At 60.9% G+C, this 14,372-nt stretch overlaps 1 long non-coding RNA gene across 2 annotated transcripts; it reads left to right on the top strand.

Annotated features, from left to right (window-relative positions):
• The first annotated feature begins 1,591 nt into the window (after nt 1-1,591).
• LOC138917018 (uncharacterized) lies at nt 1,592-10,403 on the top strand. Of its 2 annotated transcripts, none has more exons than XR_011424344.1 (2): nt 1,592-1,910; nt 5,508-10,403. It is a non-coding gene; the product is annotated as an uncharacterized lncRNA (long non-coding RNA). The 2 variants fall into 2 exon arrangements; XR_011424343.1 differs by having other exon boundaries at nt 4,148-10,403.
• Nucleotides 10,404-14,372: the final 3,969 nt, after the last annotated feature.

The following is a 14,372-nucleotide window of genomic DNA, read 5'->3' as shown; positions in this document are numbered from 1 at the left end:
CAGGGGAGATGGGGAAAGGCAGGCAGGAGGAAGCCATGCTTAGGACGTTCAGCTACAGGGTTGCCAAAGGATCAGACGTGAGATGTGGCAGCGGGAGGTGTCAAGGAGAGAACGACCGGATATTCCTGGGGGTCGGAAGCTTAGGTCATCTTTAGGCCCCCACCCTCTGACCCCCTTCCTGCATTTAGGAGTCACACCCCCCTGCCCACTGTGGGCTGGGACAAGGCAGAGCCCCTCTAGGGGCACGACCCCAAACAGGCCACACCCACTTGCCCCGCCCCCTTGGTGCTGGGATGTGGTCATGTGACCCGGGCTCAGCCAATCAGAGGCACCTGCTCTAGAGTCTGAGTTAGGAGCTGGTCCTGCAAGGAAGGATCTGGAAAAGTCGTTCTGGATGGAGCCTCGCAACATGGAGCTCCCGGGGCAGCTGCAAAGACGCGCGGGCGTCCCCAGGCCGGCTCTGTGGCAGAGCCGCGGGAAGAGGGGGCTGGCCTCCCTGGTTCTGCCCCCTGTTTCCTGTGGGCCCCCTGCCTTCCTGGGGGTTCTGTGAGCGCCCCCACGTCTGTTCAGTATGTTCTCCTGTTTCAGTGAGCCGCAGTTGGGTTCCAGTGTTTGTCACTAAGACCCCTGGAGGCTCCTCCGGGGTCACCACTGAAGTCAACCCTGAAGGAGGAGCAGTGTGGACGAGCCAGAACAGGACGCGCATTCGGGGTGCAGGGAACAGCTGACCAGGGTCAAGGTCAGGCTTCAGGGAGAGTGCAGGGAATGTCAGGGACGACCCCTCGTCTGGGTTTGGAGTATGGGGTTCAGGGGGAAGGATGAGGTCGGAGATGCTGGCAGGGATCAGATCCAAGACAGCTGTAAATGCCAGGCCAAGAGCAAGCTTGGATGTTATCTTTCAGGCTTTGGGGACCTAATACCTGCTTTAACTGGAGATGTGACTTGATCAGATTTGTGTTTTAGAAAGCTCACTCTGCTAGGGGGGAGCTGGGCCAGATGGGGGAGACTAAAAGAGCTGGAGACCAAGCGAGAGACTACTGCAATAGTCCTAGCAGATAATCCCAGAAACCAGAAAGAAGACTGACGCAGCGGTGATGGGCAAGGGCAGAGCTGGGATTCGGTGTGGCTGGCAGTGGGGAGCCATTGAAGGTTTGAGTGACCTGACATGACCATGGAAAGTGGAGTTTGAACTCCACAGCTGCCTGGACAATGGTTCCTAATATTGTGTTGCCCTCGGACAGCGCTTATTGCTCCTCAGGGTTTCCTCCTCGTGGATGAGGGGCTGGGCGCCTTCCAGCCAAGCTGACACAGACCTTCAGCCATGATTTAGGAACGGGAAACAGGTCGATGGGCTCCATACCACTGCCAAGGCCAGAGGAGGGGCAGAACAGAGGGCCACCTCTGTCCAGAAAGAGGGATTCAGATGGGGCGGCTGGGGGTCTGGGAACATGTGAGACAAGCTCAAAAAGGTTGGGAAAATGGAGGGAGGAGGTACAGAGCACCCAGCTGCCCCCTGCCAGCCAGGGTGGGGGTGTGGGGGAGGGAGCTGGGCGAGGGTGGCGAAATCTCTGGGTCAGAGGACAGCGGCAGGTCCACGGTTCATTCCCCTGGACCCTGAACAGCAAGGGCCTTGTCCCTGGGAGTCCCCTATGGCTCGTCCCTTGGGGTCGGGGAGAACGTCTGGGCTGCTCTTCCCGTTTTACAGATGAAAACTTGGAACCCAGAGTCACATAAAGTGCTTGCTTTTTTCCCCTTCCTCAAATTACACAATTTAAAAGCCAAGTGTGGGCTCCGGGCCCCTCGTGGTCTCTCTCTCTGTGCCAGTTTCTTAACCTCGCTGCAGCCTCGGTTTCCTCCTCTGGACAATGGGGACATTTACATCCAGCCTTTGGCCGAACGCCTGGAGAATGGTAAGTGCATCCTCAGGACGCCCCCTCCATGCTCCTTCCTTTCCCGCTGTCCAGAACAGCCTGGCCTTTCCGGGGAAGTCAGACCAGCAATTCCAGTTTCACATGGGAACCAGTCCTGCCAGACAAGGATGCGGGAAGAGCCAGGCTGGGGTGGGGGGCAGGTCCCGACTCTGGGCAGGGTTTGCTGAAGGCGGAGGGGCAGGGGCTGGTCCCGCCGGGGCAGGTGAGAAAAGCACTTGGCTGGGGGGACACCTGCACTGGGGGGGGTCACACTCTGTCCCCCCCGCTGGGTGGTCCCCCTCTCTGCGCCTCACCCGTGGGATGCGGGGGAGTCCCCCACCTTGCAGCACCTTGCAGGTGTGTGAACACGCCAGTGTAGATCCCAGACGGGGGACCCCAGGAGCCGCCTTAGGAGTTCCATCCGTTTCTGGACCTTTTCCTCTTCCTCCCTCCCCTTTCCCCCCGTCTGGGACATGTCAGATTGGGCTGAGAGCCTGAGCACCCTCTCCCGTCCCCAGGGAGCCAGGGGATGTCTGGACCCCTCTCAGACCCACCAGGAGCCCTCTTTGCCTGAGCGCCCTCAGGGCTCCCGGCTCCTCAGGCTTGCATGTCCCCCCCCCCGCCCCCCGAGGTTCAGCGGTCGCTGTTCCCATCCCACAACCAGTCCTTCAGCAAGGCCTCCTAGCTGTGTCTGTCCATCCCCTCCACCCCCGCAGCCACCAGTCTGGCCCACACCGTCCCTTCCCTCCCCACACTGTCCGCACCAGCAGCCTCCGAGCTGGTCTCCTGGACCCCACGCCCAGAGCAGCCAGCGTGGCCTCTTCAAATCCTGCCCGCCTCGCTCTGCTCCACTCTCCATCCCGCCTTCTTGCTGTCAGGACAGGGTCCTGCTCAGCCCGGAAGGCTGGGTGGAGGGCCCCTGCCCGTGGCTGCACCCCTCTCCACGAGCCAGCCCCACCCGACCTCCCCGTCCTGTGCCCCTCCTGCCTCCTTGCCACACGCCTGTCCGTCCCCCCTCCACCTCTCCAGGGCCTTGTACTGTCCTCTTAGACGTCAGGTGTATTTCTCAGCCCCGGTCTCCATCATACGGGGGTCTCTGGGGAGGGCTGTGGCGTGTACAGCCCACCTGGATTCCTTCAGCCAGGTTGCCTCCCTGCACCTGGAGGCAGCTGCGTCTGCGACCTCTGAGGGCTGGGGGCCCACCTGAGAGGAGGGGTCATCGCCCAGCTTTGCATGTTGCACGTCTCTGCCCCTCGGTGGACCATGGTTCGCGGGCCAGAGGGAGGCTGGAGCCTGGCTGGGCGGCCCCTGCGCATCCCAGGGAAGATGAGGGCAGCTGTGGGGATGAGAGAAGCGAACATGTTCCAGAAGGGATCAGAGGTCCAGTGGAGGGCACTGGGCAGCCATAGCAGACGCAGTGGGTGCTCCCCGCATCCCCCATCCCGTCACTGCCCCCTGCCCCCCGGCGCCTGCCTCTCTTTTTCAGAGCACCATTTGCTGCTGGCACCCACCCCACCTGAGCCCACGGACAGCCAGAGGGGCTGGGGATTCACGCCCCCCGGGAGGTTGCCCTTATCAGTCACAGGGCACATGGGGTCCTTACTTTCCCCGAACAGAGCCCCCACGGGGTGACCCTCTCTGCTCCAGTATGAGTCCCTGGGCAGGATCCAGTCCCTTGCTGAGCCTCCTTCCCGCCCAACGTCCCCTTCCCGGGAACCCACACTGAAGACGGGCGCCAATCAGACGTGGGGGCCGAGAGGAAGGGAGAGGCTGAGTCTGGGCTTCTGCAAGGGCAGCTGTCCTGGGCTGGGGTGCACTGGGCCGGGAGCCCTAAATGGAGCGGGTGAGGGCCGCAGAGTCGCCTTGTGGACGAGTTCTTATATTGGTCATGTTGCCAAAAGTGCCAGAAAAATGGTGCCCCTGGCCCAGCGAGGCTCCCTTCCCAGCCGGGGGCTGACCAGCCTCTCCCTGGCTTGGGTCGGGCGGAGCGGAGGCCGGGACATCTGCTCAGCGCAGAAGGGGCCAGATGGGGGCCTTCCTGGAAAATGCCTCCCCGGGGGACAAGGCTGGTCCCAGAAAGCGTGAGTCATGAGCAAAGCGATGGGATCGAGCCTCTCCCGCACTGGCCAGGGCCGAGGGTGCCTCCCCGCACTGCCCCACAGAGGGTTCGCCTCCTGCATCCTCGGAGTCTGGACACGCGTGGTGACCCCCCTCCCATCTCTGCCTTAATCCCACAGGGCCCCGAGGATGCGCCCCTCCTGCAGATGGGGTCCGTGCTCCGGACATGCTGAGGTCACATGGTGACGCAGGGCCTCAGCCCGGCTTCCCGACACCTTTCCACTCTACCAGGCCGATGCCCAGGGTTCCCACCTGGGGATTCCCCGGGTCTCCCCAGCCCTCCCCCCTCCCCCCACAGTGATGATGGAGAGTCATCACAGCGTGTGGGTGCCCGTCATCCAAACGGCCTTCCCGGCACAGGACGGGGACAGAGCCAAGCTCTGGGTGTTGGGAAGCCCAGGGCACCCCCGACCTCGGGATTCCTCAGCCCCTCCCTGCACCCCTCACCCCTCCACTCCTCCCGGTGATGCCTCGTGGCTGGTGGGCCCCTGCCCTGCCCCTGTCAGCCCGGCAGGGTCACAGGACTCGGCACACCTGGGGCCCGGGAAGGGGCGCGCCCCTTCCCTCTGGAGCCGGAGCCCCCTCCAGCTCTGCCTCGGCCCCCCAGGCCTGGGTGGAGCGAGCAGGCAGCAGCAGGCACGGGTTCCGAAGGTAGGGCTGCTCCCCGCGGGGCCTGCACGGGGAAGGACGGGGCTGTGCGGGCAGGGACCCTGGAGCGGGGTCTCTCTGTCCCGCTGGTCCCCCCAGCCTTCACAACCCTGTCACCCAGCTTCTCCCCTGGGAGGCTGGCTCAGCTGTCCACCTCCCCCAGCCCGCCTCCAGGGGTGGGGGCAAGGGACTCACTGGGTTCCTCCCTTCTCCCGGCCCCAGGCAGGATCCTTGGACCTTATTAATAAGAACAACCAAATCTATTAAGTGTTTACCCCATGCCTGGCCTTCAGCTGGACACTAGGCTCCCATCGTTGTACTGATGATCCCCATTTCTCCGATAAGGAAACAAGCTCAGAGAGGTTAAGCAACCTACCCAGAGGCACACAGCTAGTACATGGTGGGGCTCCTATGTGACTCTCAACCCCTGGCCTTTCTTATTCTTCATAAACCTATGTTGTCCATTCAGTCACACATGCTTAAGGGGGCCTTCCAGCAGCTTGAGAAATGTTTGTGGAATGAATAACCACAGCTGCTACTCCCTGCAGGCTGCCTACGGTTTTATTTACTTATTTGACATTCAAGTGAGCTTTTTGGAAAGATGGTTCAAAATGCCAAAGGGACAAAGGGTCCCCCCCCCCCCATTCTCTGTCCCTCAGCCGCCCACTTCCCTCCCAGACACCAGTTCCTCATGTTTCCTTCGAGAGAGACCTGACGCAATTCCTCCAATGTTAGTTTACTCTGCACGCTGTCTTAGTCAGCTATCGCTGCATAACAAATCACCCCAAACTTAGCAGCTTAAAATATCGACCACCCTTGATTTTCTCACAGTGTCTGGGTCAGCAGTTTGGGAGCTGCTCGTCTGGGTGGTTCTGGCGCAGAGTCTCCCATGAGGATGAAGTCGGATGTCAGTGGGGGCTGTGACCACGTGAAGGCTCGACTGGGGCTGCGGGAGTCACTTCCAGGATGGCTCACTCACGTGGCTGTTGGCAGGAGACCTCCGTCCCTCACCACGTGGACACTGGAGTGTCCTCGCAACAGGCAGCTGGCTTCCCCCAGGGCGAGTGAGCCAAACGGAGGCAAGCCGGAAGCTGCAGTATCTTTTATGACCGAGCCCCAGAAGACACGCATTTCCACCATATCCTGTTACTCACACAGGTCGGCCCTGGTTACTGTGGGCGAGGACCACACACGGGCATGAATACTGGGAGGAAAGAATCGTCGTGGGTCACCTGGAGGCTGCCGACCCCACATAGCGTCCTCCATTTGGGTCATTCTGGATCTTTTGCTGTTACAGTCCTGTCTTCGTACGGGCGTTATTTCCAGTCTGTCTGGAGGAGCAGCATGTAGGGACAGATGGCTAAGGCAGGGGGCGTGGGGCTTTGAAACGTGGTCCTGAAGTCTTCGTTTTTTCTTGCATTGAGAGATGGGGTTCATATTTCCTCTCCTTGATAGTGAGTGGGCCTTGGATGAATTCACACTGAGGGAGCATTGCAGAAGTGATGCTGTGTGACATCCGAGAGGGGGTCATAAACAGCCACGCGGTCCCCACCGTGTTTGCTGGACCACTGGCTCTTGGAGCCCTGAACCGCCATGCAGGGCGGCCATGCTGTGAGGAAGCCCATGACGCATGAAGGGACCACACGTCAGCGCATCAATCAGCAGTCCCAGTGACGCCCAGCCCTTGGGTCGCACCAGCAAAGATGCCAGTCCTGTGAGTGAAGAAGCCTGCGGACAGTCCAAGTCACCCCCCAGCTGAGGCCTTAGTCTTCCTGGGGCAGAAATAAGCCACAGAAAACTAGAATAAAGGATATGGGGGGCCCCTTTTATTGGTGCCAGGCCCTTACACACCTTAGCTCCCTTCATCCTCCCATCAGTCCGTCAGGGCAAGTATTATCATGCCCATTTTACAGATCCAGAGACTAAAGCTCAGAGAGGTTCAGCCACTTGCCCAAGACGTCACAGCAGGTGACTGAGAGAGCTGAGACGCTAACCTGGGTCTGACTCCAGACCCAGCCTGTGATGCAGGCACAGGGCTGTCTGCCAAGGAGGGAAGCAACGAGCAGGCTCAGCCACGCGGAACTTCCAGACCTGAAGGTGCACACTGGCTTAGATCGGAAGTTCCACGCCCCAGGACTCTGGGAGTCCTTTTTGGCAAAAACCACCCGGAAACTGTGCATTTACTTTCCCGGCCAAGGCTGGAGGCAGAGAGGAGTATGGCGGCTCCCTTCTTGGCGGGAATTCTGTTTGCTGAGCATCGTGAGCGGCATCGGCTCTTGCCAGTGGTTAGGGTCCCTCTGTTTAGCAAACAGACGAAGCTCCCGCCTCCTTCAGAAGGAGGGGCCCTCCAAGCGCGCAGCTGCGTCAGAGCGCGCTCCACGGGCGCGCACGTGGCAGGGCCTGCCTCGGGGCTGCCCCTGCTGGCGGGGGCGGGTACTGCGACCCAGCTCTAGGGGACCGGGAGGTGAGACGCACGCACGTGGGGGCGATCGTTGCAGCTGGGGACGCTCTGCAGAGGCGGGATCCACGAAGAGGCGGGGCTGCACAGCGGTTACGCCCACGGCCGGGAGTCAGGTGGTCTGAGTTCCAGCCCGTGCCCTGCCATGTGTCACGTAGGAAAACAAGCCACCCCGGGCATTTCACAGGAAGATGGTCAGAGTGAGGAGGCTCCACGGGTTGCATGCTGAGGCCCCGGAGGTTAGCACCAGCGGGAAACCGAAAGGGAAGGAGGGGGGTCAGTGTCACCAGAGCCCCCGAGCGGGGCCGCCAGTGGAAGCGGAACTTTTCCGAAGGAAGGAGGTCCCCCTGGAGCTGGTGCCGCGGAGAAGTCCTCGCTGCTGCCAAAGATGCCACCGGACCCGAGAGGGGACTTCTCCCCGTCCCCGCCCTCCAGGCCCGCGCTGCCCCGTGAGCGGACCCGCTGGAAGCCAGTGGGCAGGCGGCCTGGGACGCGTCACCCGCGCCCGCGGAGTTGGGCAGGGGACGACCGGGAGCGCACGGGCGCGGGCCCGGCACGGCCTCTCCCGGTGCCAGCTCGGCGGGGACCGCGGCCGGCGACCCTGTGCCCACCTCCGGGCTGCACGCGAGGGTCAGGAGGAAGCCCCGGGGCTCGACCTGGCGCCGGCCGGGCTCAGTGGCCCTGGGCACCCAGGTCCCCGAAGTCACCAGCACGCCCGACTGTTCCCGTGGCCCGTCCCAGCCTGACCGCGAGCGCGGGGGTCAGCTTGCAGCCACGTCCTCTCACCTGCGGCCCGCTTCTGTCTGCAGGTGTCCGTAAAGTGCGCGTGTGCCGGGGTGCATGGGGGGGTGAGTGTGAGCGTGTGTCAGCGTGTGCGGTATGTGAACGTGCAAGTGTGTGAGGATGTATTGTGTGTGGTGTTTGTGTAAGACTGGTGTGTGTGTGTTTTGTGTGTGTGTGAGTGTGTGAGGCAGTGGTGTGTGAATATGAGGCCTGTGTGGGTGTCGTGTGTGTGTGTGTGTGCGAATGCACTTATGTGAGGATCATGTATGACTGTATGTGTAAGCATGTGTGGTGGATGCGTGAGACAGTGTGTGGGTGGGTGTGAGGGTGTGGTGGGGATGTGGCGTGTGTGTTAGTGTGAGTGTGTGTGGAGTGTGTGAGGGTGCGATGTGGGGGTGTTGTGTGTGTGTGGGGTGTGTGGGTGTAGCATGAGTGTGTATGTGGAGTGGCATGTGTGTGGGGGTGTGTGAGGGTGTGGTGTGTGGGCGTGCAGTGTGTGTATGAGCATGTGAGGGGGTCGTGGGGGGGTGGCGTGTGTGTTAGTGTGAGTGTGTGTGGAGTGTGTGAGGGTGCAATGTGGGGGTGTTGTGTGTGTGAGTATATGTGTGGGGTGTGAGTGGGTGTAGCATGAGTGTGTATGTGGGGTGGCATGTGTGTGTGGGGGGTGTGTGAGGTGTGTGTGGGGGTGTGTTGTGTGTATGAGTGTGAGTGTGTGAGGGGGTGGTGTGACTGTGGCGTGTGTGTGAGTTTGAGTGTGTGTGGGGTGTGAGTGGGTGTAGCATGAGTGTGTATGTGGGGTGGCATGTGTGTGTGGGGGGTGTGAGGGTGTGGTATGTGGGGATGTAGTGTGTGTATGAGTGTGAGCGTGTGAGGGGTGGTGTGAGTGTGGCGTGTGTGTGAGTTTGAGTGTGTGTGAGTGTGAGGGGGTGTGGGTGTGGCATGTGTGGGTGCGTGGTGGGTGTGAGCTGGCTGCAGGGTGAGGTCGGGCCCCGTCCTCTGGAATCGCGTGGAGCCACCCTGGAGCGGCCCAGCCTGTGGCCCTCGGCTCCAGACAAGTGGGGCCAGGGGACCCGGGTTCTTCCAGGAGACTGAGGGGCCTCCTGCGGGCTGTGTGACCTTGGCAGCCCACGTGACCTCTTCTGTGCCTCAGTTTGCACCTCAGGGAGACGGGATGGAGCTGGGACGTGGCAGGGCCTCGGGGGTGGCCCATGGGGAGCCGGCTGCACCTGAGCTGGGACCCCCTGGGTGGCGCCAGCGGCCGCTCTCGGCTCCGGCCCTGGAAAGAGCCGCACACGAGCTTCGGAACCACGCAGACTGCCCCTTGCCATCTCCTCTCGTCATCGCGTCTGAGGAAGTGACAACGACCCCTAATAGAAAATTAAACTTTCCCGAAGTCAGTGTTCTAAAGTCAGTTTTCTAAAATTGACTAAAATCCCCAAGGCTGGCTGTGCCGAGTGCCGTCGGGGATGCAGACGGCAGGGACTCTGAGGCAGGGCTGGGGGACGGAGCCCACCCAGCCCTCGGGAGAATGGGCACATCCATCCACTCACCCTAGGTGAACACGGCCTCTGGCCCAGCGTCCCCTCCTAGGGATTAACCCCAAGACCGAGCGCCCCTGCCCCACAGCCAGGGACCGGGTGTTAGCAGCCTCATCTCTCAGAATAGCCCCCCACTGGAGACAGCCCCGTGCCCACCAACAGGATAGTGGATCAACAATGTGATGCACACACAGTGGAATACTACTCAGCCCTGAAAAAGAACAGACTCTGGCCATCCGCTACTGTGTGGGGGACACTCACAGATGTGTGTGGCGAGAGAAGTCAGATATAAGCCATCACACATTGCGTTACTCCACTTATCTGAAGGCAAAATTCATCAACAGGGTCGGAAACCAGAACCAGGGACTCCCTCCGGCCCGGAGGAGCGGCAGGACGCTCTGAGGAACTTTCTGGGTGCTGGCAGTGTCCTGTGTCTCGAACCCAGCGGTGGTTCCATGGGCACACACCTGTGTCAAACATCTGGAGTTAAACACACCACTGACGGGGTGCTTTCCCTCAATAAACACTTAAAAGTCATCTTTTTAAAGGAACCGATGGCTTGTAGGAATCGTAGGAAAGAGGCAGTGACACAGGCCAGGACGTGGCCGAGCCTGGCACACGTCACACCCTGTGAAAAAAACCAGACACAGAAGGTGACACCTATTGTGTGATGCCGTCGATAAGAAATGTGCAGACTAGGCAAATCCATGGGGAAGAAAAGATGATTCGGGGGTGGGAGGGGCTGGGGGCGGGGGAGTGGGGGCTGACTGCCACTGTGCACGGGGTCTCCTTTGGGGGTGATGGAAACGTTCTGAAACTCGAGGGTGACGATGGTTGACAACTCTGTAGGCGTGCCAAGTGCCGCTAAACTGCACACTTGAAAATGCTGGATTGGATCTCATGTGTGTTTGACTTCAATTTTTAAAAAGTAACTGATGGTGAAACAAAGCCTTCGAACTCCCCTCTTAATCCTCCCGATGTCCCTGCGTGGGATGTCCTATTTTCTCCGTCTTGCAGGTGAGGCAGTCCAGGCCCAGAGAGGTGTCGGAGGTCACACAGCCTCCCCAGACCTTGGCTGTGAGCCATCCCCGGGTCGCAGGAAGCGTTCCTGGAAAGCAAGCCGCCCCGAGTTCCTCGTAGAGATCAGAGGAGCGGCAAGATCCCCAGGCCAGGGCAGAGGTCCCCACCCTGGACGCTGGTGACACTTCCCCCGGGTGGGGGTGTGGCGGGGGGGGGCGGTACACGCAGATCTCAGCCCTGAACAGCCTGTCCTCTCACCTTGTGGTTCTCGGGAGGCAGAGAACAGCCTGTCCTTTGAGCTTCCTGTCGCTTCTCCGCGCTGCCTGCGGGTCTCTGGGGCTCCCGGGGGGGGGGGGGGGGGGGGAGGGGGGTGTCCTGGGGCCCCCTGAGCTGAACGGCCCCAGCCCCCTCCCGAGTGGTTCTCCCTGAAAACGGGTTTTTCAATTAACCCAAGTGATGGGTGGCAACGTGATAAAGGCAGAAAATGCAGAGAAACGGAGTGGGTGCCGCACACCTGGAAACATGGGTAGCGGTTTCCCCCTCCCCTCCCCTGCCTCCCCCCCCCACCTCCCCTCCCTCTCCCACCCTCTCCTCTCCCCTTCCCTCCTCTCCCTCCCTCCCTCCCTCCCTCCTTCCCTCCTTCCTTCTTTCCAAAAACATTTATTGAGCGCCTGCTGTGTACCAGGTGCTCACAGCATCCAGGCACTGGAAACGCAACAGTGAAAAAAACAAGTCCCTGCTCCTGCACCGTTTACATTCTGGAGGGACTTTCCGTGTGCGTGTGTGTGTGTGTTGGCGGTGGAGAAGACAAGCCAAGATGCTTGTCGAGTACTTTCTCCGAGCTGTTCCGTGTCCTGGACATATACCCACTCCGCTAATCCTCAGAACACCCCCGTGAAGTAGACGATGTTAGCAAAGAGGCCCAGAGAGGTGAAGTGACTTGCCCAGCATCACACAGCCAGCCAGTGGCAGAGCCGGGATTGAACGCAGGCTGCCTAACCACGGCACTGAGCTGCTGCTGGAGGCGATGGCAGCCGAGGATGGACAGAGATGAAGAAACAGGTTTCTCTTTGCAGCACCGGCCTGCGTTTCACAGGCTGTCTTGTCTTGACGGGTTTTGTTGGTCCCCGGAGCCTCTGAGCTCCTTGTAATGGGGACAGGCAATGTGGAAACTGCATAAAGTCGGCACTGAAATCCTCTCCTCCCCACGGCCCCGTCCCCCCCAATTCTGCTCCCACAGTTCAGGGTATCCAGGTGGGGTTTCTTGGGTTGGCAGGATGCCACCCCGGCTCCCCAGCCCCCAGGTCCCCTCCCCAGGCGGTGGACGCAGCCCCTCCCCGGGGCCCAGCCCGGTTTCTCTTTCAGGCGTCTGTAGTCCCCGGCTGCTGTCACCCACAGCTATTCTCGGCTCCCGGCCCTTTCACTTTCTGCTCTGCCTCTTCCTGCCCCGGGGTTCCCCGGCAGCCCCTGCTCCCCCTTGTCGCCCCAGCTCGCTCTCCGTGCCCCTCTCACCATCAGCCCGAAAGCCGCTGAGGAGGCCGCAGACAGAAGGCAGCCAAGTCTGGGCTCCGTCCCGCTCTGTCCCTTCCTGGCCGTGGGCCGTGTGCCTCTGCCCTCTGAGCCACGTGGCCCAACCTGGGCAGGGGTGCTGCTCGTGTCCACCTGCCGGACTGTTGGGAGGGTGCAGGCTCCCAGGAGAACCTCCCAGGGGTCTCGTCCTAGCACCGGACCTGGTGCATAGTAGGAGCGCAGTGAGACTCCCACGGCTGGTCCCCCGTGGGCTGGGGCGCTGAGAAGGAGGAGGCAGGTGGGGCGGCCTGGACAGCCCGGGGTGGGCCCAGCCCTGCTCTGCCTTGGGCCAGTCACTTCCGCTTTCTGGGCCTCAGTTTCCACATCTGCGCCATGAAGCAGCTCAACGGAAGGATAGAGTGTCACAGTGCAGAGTGACAAAGGCAGGGCTAGAGGAAGCCTGGGGGTGCTGTGGGAGCCCCGAGGGGCTCTTGACTTGGGTGGGAAGTGGTTTGGGAAGGTTCCCGGGAGAGGGAACACCTGAGCTGAGTCTCAAAGGAGAATAGTGTTCAGAGGTCATAGAAGGTGGGCCAGACCGTCCAGAGGGAGAAATCAGCAGGTGCAAAGGCCCAGGGGCAGAGGGGCAGGGGAGGGGGAAGGAATGAGGCTGGCCTACAGGGACAGGTCATGCAGCTGCTAACCCTCAGGCAGACCTGCTCCCCAGGCCACGGGACGGCTGTAAGTGGCAGTTGACAGGTCCGTCTCCCAGCTAGAGTCGGGGCTTCCTGAGGTGGGGCCAGGCCTCATCAGTCTTTGAGTTTCCTGCATCTAGAAACTGCATGGAATGGGCGAGAAGAAGTAGTCAATGAATGGATCACACTTTGTGCTCCTCCGGAAGGCCTGGCCTCTGAGGAGGGGTTCACGGCATGAGGCGGTCCGTCCCCGTGTCAGCCAGCTCTTGCTGTGTAACAAACGTCCCCAGCACGAGCGGCTTAAACCAGTAAGCATGGCCGGGTGCTCGTGAGTCTGTGGGTCGGCCGGGTGCTGCTTCCTGCCTGGGCTCATCTCGGCTGCTGCCTTCTTGCATCCACAGTCAGCTGATGGGGCCGCCGGGCTGGCTGGTCCCTGGTGGCCTCGGCTGGGACCACTCCTCGTCGTTCCGTGGGGTCTCCCGTCATCCAGCAGGCCCGCTGGGGCTTGTTCTCATCGCGGTTGCAGAGTCCCAAGAAAGCAAGTCGAAGCCTGAAGGCATCTCGGGGTCCAGGCTGGGAGACGGCCCGGCATCTCTCCGTCACCTTCGTCGCTTCCTGTTGGCTAGAGCGGCCGAGGCTGTGAGTGGAGATAGAAGCTTCCCGACGAGGGGGCAGCGAAGGCGTGTTGTCAAGAGCACGGGTACAGGGAGGGACGAAGAACGGCAGCATTGATTTCCCAGCCAATCTGACACCGCGTGCCACCACCTCCCGCGTCGCTAAGGAAGCTGCAGTCCCCGGTCAGCGACCGTCTCAGCATCGGGCGGGGACCCAGTTCTGGTCCAGGAGGCGCGAGGAGAGCCCGCGGGGCTTTGGGGGGAAGCTTTCTGGGCTCCTAAGGGGAGCCCTGGGGAGACAGGGTGGCTGTTTTTCTGCTGGAGGTGACACCTGGAACCGCGCGGCCATCCTAGGACCAGCCTCAGAGGTGTCACGGCAGAGAGATGGTGGCCCGCGTGGTGGGGCCGCTGAATCGACCGGGCCAGAAAGCCACGCTCCATCTGGACTTCCTGTCGAACGAGATAGAAAATCTCCAGCGTCTTAAAGTCGCTTTATATCAGGCTTCCTGTTACTGGGACCACCGCGTCCCCGGTGACCCTCTGAACAGGCCAGGTCGGAGCTGAAGGGGCGCCAGACTTTTCTCTTCAATGATGCTGGTGGGTCCCAAGGGCGGCCCCCCAGCATCTGCCTTTCATTTTGCACGGGGCCCACCTGCCAACCGCACCAGGACCTCAGCCCCAGTGGCCGACCCAGCGGCCAGCAGCCTGGCTTCGGAAGACCTGGGTTTTGTTGAGTTGGGCTCTGCTCCTTTGTGCTGTGCAGCACCAGACAGATCTCCCGACCTCTCTGAGCCTTAGGTCGCTCTTCCATAAAATGAAGAAATGAAACCCATCTTTTCATGGTTAGTGCTTAATGATAGCAAGTTGAAAATATTTCAAAAGCTCCGTCGGGCAATGAAAATTTGCATCTCGATAGCTTTTTATAGTTTCCAGTTTGCTTCCTAGTACCTAACAATAATAATAACCACAGGAATAATAACAGCTGGCAATTATGGAGCCCCTCCTATGTGCCAGGCCCCCTCCTGGGTGCTTCCCACGCACTGTCTCATTTAATCCTCCGGCAGCTCCTCTGCCCGGAGCTG

Source organism: Equus caballus, chromosome 13, assembly GCF_041296265.1.
Source record: "Equus caballus isolate H_3958 breed thoroughbred chromosome 13, TB-T2T, whole genome shotgun sequence".
Lineage (NCBI taxonomy): Eukaryota > Metazoa > Chordata > Mammalia > Perissodactyla > Equidae > Equus > Equus caballus.
This window is presented reverse-complemented; position numbering and strand designations above follow the sequence as displayed.